The sequence below is a fragment of the Arachis ipaensis genome, chromosome B8 (assembly GCF_059453495.1).
Source record: "Arachis ipaensis isolate K30076 ecotype BB chromosome B8, ASM5945349v1, whole genome shotgun sequence".
Lineage (NCBI taxonomy): Eukaryota > Viridiplantae > Streptophyta > Magnoliopsida > Fabales > Fabaceae > Arachis > Arachis ipaensis.
This window is the reverse complement of record NC_142443.1, coordinates 26,948,538-26,956,720: the sequence shown is the minus strand read 5'-3', so window position 1 is coordinate 26,956,720 and position 8,183 is coordinate 26,948,538. Positions and strand designations below refer to the sequence as shown.

Below are 8,183 nucleotides of genomic sequence, written 5' to 3'. Positions count from 1 at the left end.
AACTCAAGCAGAAGGAATAATGGAATCTTTGTATGCTCTCTGTATGGTCATCGATCTGTACACTATAATTTTTCTTGAAATAAAATACATGATGATAACAACTTGACAAAATTATAATTTGTCTTTCTTTTGGGATACGTGGTATTTGTTGGTTTTACCAAAAAAATTCCATCCATGTAGATATTTTACTTTCTGCTATACTAGAATAAGACTCAAATTTAAAATATTTAAGTAAATATTAATTTTAGTGTACAAATAATATTTTTATTTACCAAAAGAGCTATGACCAAAAATATTTTAGGCTGTATTATTGTGAGGGCAAGTGCCCCCACTATAATTTAAATTTTTTTTGGGTAGTATATGATAATAATATTTATTTGTCCCTATTAAATTATTGAATTTAACCTCATAATTTTTTACTCAACTTTTGATACTTAATAGTCAATTTAAAAATTTTATATTAGATGTATATTAGAATGATCAATTCTCATTTTAAATGAGATTAATATTTTTTTTAGAAATCAATTCGAAAGAGTATTATTTATCTTCTTTTGAAATTAGCTTTAGTTTTTTCGTAGCAACTACATTAATTGAAAGAACTTTTTTAACTATGAATATCAGTAAGAGTTAGCTTCTAATTGTATGAAAAGTAAATTTTTAAATAATTGTTTACTGATATATATATATATATAGAAACAGAGACATTTCGATTGTATTGTTAGAAAAAAATTATTCAATTTTTTTAAAATATAAAATCTAAAAATAGAATTCTAAATTATATGTTATTATTTAAATTACTATTTTAGTGTTTTAATTTATAAATTAGATCTTTTGAAGATTAATTGTATTTTATAATAACAAAATATAATTATAACAATAATCATGCTATATGTATATAAAAAATAACCATCCGTATAGAATATATATTGAAATACAAAATATATATTAAAAATAAATTAAATAATATATATTTATACACAAATATATAATGGTTAATGAATAATTTGATAAATAATTTTTATGTACACAAAATATTTTTATTATATGACAAATCACTAAAGCTTTGGCGGCATAGCAACAATGAACAAAGGAAAATCGAGAGGTTAGCAAAAAGGAGAGAAAGAAACAGGGACACACAAAAAGAGCGAATGACGGAACCACTCTATATAGAAAACGAATAGTAACAATATATATATATATATATACAAGCTATACCTAATTAGGTTATATTACCACTAATCACTTTCTACTTAGCAAACTATTCTAATTAAGCATGACAGTCACGTGATACCCGCTCTCAAACTGGGAGTATAGAGATCCAATAATCCCAACTTGCTACGACACATGTTGAAGGGAGCCGGAGATAAAGCTTTGGTAAGAATGTTTGTCGTTTGTTCAGTTGTATTGACGGACAGCAATTTCACTACTCCTTCTTGAGCCTTGTCCCTGACTAAATGACAGTCCACTTCTAAATGCTTCATCTTTCATGGAAGACAGAGTTTGCAGCTATGTGAAGAGTTGATTGATTGTCGTAAAAGAGACTAAAAGGTGTCTTATGCTCAGCTTGGAGTTCTTTGAGAAGATACACCAGCCATTGTCCTTCTCTAGTTTCCTGGTTCATTGCCCTGTATTCTGCCTCTGATGAAGAACAGGAGACAGTAGTTTGCTTCTTGTTGCGCCAACATACAAGAGTTCCACCCAAGAAAAAGCAATAACTAATTACAGATCTTCTAGTATCTGGGTAAGTTGCCCAGTCTGAATCAACAAACCCTGTGAGTTTCAACTTATTGTCTTTGGCAAAAAACAGCCCTGAACTTGGATCACCCTTGAGATGCCAGAGCACATGGAGACCTGCTTGAAAATGTTGATCAATGGGGCAGTCGATAAATTGGCTCAAACATCCTACAACATACGAAATATCTGGTCGAGTGTTGGTGAGATCTAACAACCTGCCAACTAGTTTTCTGCACCGTAATGAATCACTCAGCTTCGTCCCTGAATTCTTGGAGAGAGCAGCTGAATATTGCATGGGAGTTCTTGTTGGCTTGGCACCCAACATACCAAATTCTTCTAAAAGGTCTAATGTGTACTTACGTTAGCAAACTGCCAATCCTTTTGAATTGTGAGAAAATTTCAATCCTAGAAAGTACTTCAATCTACCTATATCCTTGATTTTAAACGTCTTATCTAAGACCTTTTTCACATTGCTGATTTCTTCAATGTCATTCCCAAAGAGGATGAGGTCGTCTACATAAACCAGAATTGTTGTAAATCCATCCCTGGTGGCTTTAGTAAAAAGAGAGTAATCGTGTTTTGACTGAACAAAGCCTTCTCTTTCTAGCACCCCACTCAACTTCAGGTTCTACATTCTACTTGCTTGTTTTAGTCCATATAAGATTCGTTCCAATTTGCACACTTTTTCTTTTGGAGCATCAAGACCCAGTGGTGCTTGCATGTAAACTTCTTTGGGTAAGTCTCCATGTAAGAACACTATGTTGACAACCAGCTAATGACAAAACCAGTTTCTACTCATGGCAACAACAAGTAATATTCGTAGAGTGGTCATCCTTACTATGGGGCTGAATGTGTTGAGAAAATTGAAGTCAGGCCTCTGAGTGAATCCCTACGCAACCAATCGCGCCTTATAGCGCTCTACTGTGCCATCAGGATTGTACTTTGTCTTGAAGATCCACTTGCAACCGATGGGTCTCTTCCCAGCTAGTAAATCAACTAGATTGCAAGTTCTATTGTTCTCAAGAGCCAAAAGTTCATCTTGAATGGCTATTCTCCAATATTCGTACACCACAACCTCTTGATAGGATTTCGGTTCGGGGTTGGATGAGAGATGTGGTGCGAAACTTTTATGATTCTGTGAAAGAGAATTATAATCTACTGTCTCAGAGAGTGGATACTTGTGTGTGGTTGGCACTTGGGCTTTGGTGGATGTAGCCATGATCATGCAATGATAATCCTGCAAATAAGAAGGGGGTCTTCTCTTTCTGGTGGTCTTTCTCGATGTTATATGTGTGTTTGGTGTAATCTCAGCCAGTTGTATATTTTCTGAATGTGCTAAAGATGTTTGTGAATCTTGTGTATCATGCAATGTTGTGCATGAAGTGCGTGAGTTGTGTAGGAGAAGGTATGAGATGTTCCATGATAACGTGTGGAGTATGTGTGGGAGTGTATGTCATATATTGTGGCTCAAGATAGATTACGAATAGATCAAGGTCAGTAATATTGTGAGATAGTATACATGTGTGTAATGCATGTTAGGAGCTTGAGTGATTGTCGTTGGACTTGTATAGAAAACGAAGCTCATAGGAAAACGATGCTCATAGAATTGTACATGTCTTGAAATAAAAAGTTCTTTAAAATTCAAGTCAAATAGAATGTATCTTTTGGTTCCTTATTTAAATTTCAAACATATACATTTTCTAGCTCTGCTATCTAATTTTCTTCGATTAGCAGTTAAAGTGGAAACATAAGCTAAACACCCAAACACCTTCAAAATTTTCAGATCAGGTAATTCATGAAACAAGATTTGAAATGAAGATTTTTCATGCAATTTCTTACTAGGCATTCGATTGATAAGATGGACAACATGGCTAGCAACAAAATGCCAAAAATTTTAGGAATATTGGATTGAAATATGAGGACTCTAGCTGTATTGAGAATAGTTTGATATTTCCTCTCAATAATATCATTTTGTTGTGGAGTCTCAACACAATTAATTTGATGCTGTATGTCTTTGGAATCAAAAAAAGATTTTAAGGTGAAACTCAAGTCCATTATCACTTTTTATGCATTTATAGTTTTTCCGAATTGAATTAGAATCAAATTAACAAAAGCTTGTAAGAGGGAACTTGCCTATGATTTGAGTTTCATAAAAAATATCTATATAAATTTACTTTTTTCATCCATAATGGTAAGAAAATACTTGCAACCATTAATAGAAAAAGTAGCAATGGGTCTCCATATATCCACATGAATAAGATCAAAGCAACATTTTATTTCTGTAACACTGTCAGGAAAAGACAATTTTTTTTATCTTGAAAAATGACAAGAATCACATGGTATAATGTCATTTTTATAATGAATGAATGGATGTAGTTTCTGAATGCTACGCATCCTATCTTGTGGCATGTGTCCTAATCTAAAATGTCACAAAACTTTTTTATTATTTGATCCATGTGCTATGTGTGATATGACTTGAGTTGGAGGAAAAACCAATTTTTGATTTGTAGGCAGTTTGAGCATGTAAAGTCCTTGATCCATCTCACCTGTGCCAATCATCTTTCAGGTATTCAAATTCTGAATCTCATACCTTGAGTCAGTTATAGAACACTTACAATACAGATTTTTAGTTAATTTTAAAACTAAAATGAGATTAAAATTGAGTGATGGAATATACAACACATTGGTGAGAAATAAGACTTTGGTGAAAATAATGGTGCTAATGATCTGTGTTGTAATTTGCGAGCCATTAGAAAGTTTAACTAAAATAGGATTGATGTGTATATAACTTACAAAATTTAATATGGTGTGTGTAACATGGTTAGTGGCTCCTGTGTTCATAATCCAAGATTTTGAAAAGAAAATTTTCATTGTAAACAAGGAAGAAATATGTTGAATAAGGAGTTGGGTTGGCACCTTGAAGTTGAGTGTCTTCTTGTTGGAGGATAGACATAAGGAGTTGTCTATTCAAGAGACAATATTATTGTAGAGCTAGTTGGATCTGCCAGTTGAGTTGAGTTTGAACTACTCTTGTCATCACATTTCTTTCTGCGGCCATGTTGATGCTAGTGCTTCTAGGTTGCTGCTTCATATGGGGAAGGAACTCGTGTTTTTGGTAGCAAACATCTACCAAGTGCCCAGCCTTATTGCAAAATGAGAAAATTTTAGGGTAACCTTTACCAAAACTACCTCGACCCCTCCCTCTATTGCTTCTTCCAGATCCACCCCTACCACGAGAATTGAATCTTGAATTTCTGTCATGACTAACAAAGCTATTAAAATTTGCAGCAGCTAGCACGATTTATGGATCATGTACATTTTCATCGGTCAAACTCAAATATTTTTTTTGTTGTGTGAGAAAAAGAAAAATATTTCATTAACATCTGGAAGAGGTTTAGCAAGCATAACTTGTGAACGAATGTAAAATCCGGTTAATGAATGATTAATTAACCCATAAATTAGAATTTGTAAAACCCGGTTAATTAATGATTAATTAACTCATAAATTAGAATTTATTCTAGAAAATTAAAAATGTGATTTTTATGACTTAATATGATAGAGAAAATTAAAACGAGAATTTTGATACCAATTTTAAGAAAATCGGCCCAAGATTGGAGCGAACGGGCCAAACCGGGCCAACCAGACCTATATTGGGCCCTTGGCCCAACCAAGCTCAACCTAAAACCCTTAAACAACACTCTCTCTCCTCTCTTAAACCCTACAACATGCTGAAAATTGGGAAGAATGGGGGAAGAACACTCTTCCAAAGTTCTAACTCTCACTTGATCTTCAAATCACCATAACTTTTGATCCGGAGCTCCGATTACCGCACCGTTTACGGCCATGCATTCATCGAAACAAGCTCTACAAAACCCATAAATTTGTTCTTGAGGTAAGCTACGATTTTAGTTCAGTTTCCTCAGCCCTTAAATTCGAATTTTTGGGTAAAAAGTGTTGAGATTTTAGACTCTTTGATGTTATAGGATCTAACTAGCTTGAAGAAGAGGCTTAATCTTGTCTCCTTGATCATTGGGTGTAGTAAGATTCTCAACCCTAGTAGAATTTTTTGGTTTATGATGTTTGGGTATTGAGTTGTTGTGTTTGGATGTGATAATTGTAGTTTAGGTAGTGTGTATGTGAATATTGAAATTTGATTGAAGTTTTGAAAAGTTTGGAAAAGAGCTTTGATGTGCTAAAAATCTGTTCTTGGAGGTGTTGAAGCTTTGAGAGCTTGTGAAAAAGTAATTTGGAGGTGTTTCGGGTTGAGCGGAGAATTGGCTAAGGTATGGTCTCGATTTCCTGTATCTAAAGTGTAATGTAGTGTGAAAACTTAGGCTAAAGGCGCTAAGATAGGATTTGAATTATTGATGTTGTTGAATAGTTGAGATGAATTGTGTGGTCATGTATGTAATTAATGAATATTGATGTTTTGATGGTATGATGCATGAGAGATATGCATGTTGTGATATATGCTTAATGATTGGTTGATGTTGAAGTGTGGGTGAAACCATGTTGATGGTGAGGATGATATTGATTGTATGTATTGATGGTTGATTGAAAATGGTATTGTTAGAAATTGGGATGAGGAAGGATATATGACATGATATTGTGTTTGAAATTGAGTTATTTGATTGAGATTGGTTAAAATGGTGGAATGGTGGATTATGATTTTCATAAAAATGTTAACATATAAGTTGAGGAGGCTTGAGGTTGTTTTTTGGCATGTTTTGGTTGGTTTTGAAAAGGGTTGAAATTGGTTTGTTTGAAAATGGAACCTTGTGGTTTTGTATGAAAATGTGATTTTTAGACTTACTTTGATGGAGTATAACTTGGTTTCTGGATCCCTGATTTGTGTCAAACTTATTTATAAATAAAATTGGATCCGAGATGTTTATGCCATTCGAAGAACGGATGGAAAATGATATGAAACGAAAGAGTTATGCCCGTCGGAAGTTTGGGGTTTGAAACTGGAATTCTGCAGCTTTTTAACTTAGTAAATTTTTTGGCAGGTCATGCTCCCACACGCACGCGTGGCCGACGCGCACGGGTCAAACTTAGATTTTTACTTCCCACGCGTGCGCCTGGCCGACACTTACGTGTTGATGTGTGGATGCAAGTGTCCAGTAGAAAATCCAGAGAGTTGCGCTGGTATTGTGCTGGTTTTGTGCGAGGAGCACAAAACGTACCCACGTGTACGCGTGGCTGACGCGCACGCGTCACTTAATCTCTCTGCTTCCCATGCGTGGGCATGGGCGACGCTCATGCGTCACTCTATGTTTTCAGCCTCCCACGCGTGCGCATGGGTGATGCGCACGCGTGGCACCATTTTAATCAAAAACTAATTTTTGAGTTTTCAAAGCCAAATTTCAGATTTCTAAGCCTCCGTTCTCACCCTTTATGTCCTGAATCCTTATAGTATACCTAGCAATGGGAAGGAGCTAGGAAATATGGTAACTTGTGGATGAAGTAAGGGGAGAATTAATGATGAATGATGATCAAAGATAATTGTATGAGACACGGAGGATGATAGTGGAAGTGCTTTATATGCCATGAGCCGAAGGGCTGTAATTGTTAATAAATTGGCTGGTTATGGATTGTATTATGAGCCGAATGGCTGAGTTATTGCAAAATTATGGCTGAGTTATTATTGAATTATGGCTGAGTATGATTGCATATATGCTTATTGAATGAGATGTGAATGTTTCACTTCCACTATCTGAGATACGAGTTTCCCTGTGTGAAAGCAGTGGCTAGCCACCACGTGTTCCAGGTGGAGACTCGATACTCTGCTGACTCTATGTCGTAAGTGTGGCCAGACACTGTGAAAGTTCCGGATGAGCTTGCCCCCGTGGATAAACACCAATGTGGGTGTTGTGAATATGTATTGATGATTATGATTGAGTATAACTCGAGTTGGGGATACACGACAGAGGGACAGTCCAATGGTTAGGTACCAAGACTTGTCGGGTTGGCTTTATAACCGACGGATGAGACTCATTAGCCACTAGGACAGGCATATATCATATGAATTATATGTGAATTGTTTGGAATGCCTAATTGACTGCATAATACTTGCTAATTGTCTAATTGCAGTATTTGCTTCCTATTTGTGCATTTCCTTGTTGATATAATTGTGTTTGTGATATCAAATTGCTGATGGCGGTTGGGAGGTTCGAAGGATTCAGAAAGGGGACTGTTAGTTAGACTGAAGATCTATATTTAGTTGCCCGTTCCATTTATGGTTTAGTCTGTTTATAAGTTTTGATTATCTGTTGGAAGTTCTAGGATTGCCTTCGGCTTTCCCAAGATATTACATGTTAGATATGTGGGTACTATTACCATACTGAGAACCTCCGGTTCTCACCCATGCGAATTTTGTGGTTTTCAGATGACTCCTCGTTGAGGCATGCTGGAGACTTCTGGATTAGCAAAGATCCTTAACTCTCGGG

At 35.4% G+C, this 8,183-nt stretch overlaps 1 pseudogene; it reads right to left on the bottom strand.

Annotated features, from left to right (window-relative positions):
- Positions 1 to 1,477: 1,477 nt before the first annotated feature.
- LOC107610774 (secreted RxLR effector protein 161 pseudogene) lies at positions 1,478 to 2,029 on the bottom strand (annotated as a pseudogene).
- Between the last annotated feature and the right edge of the window lie 6,154 nt (positions 2,030 to 8,183).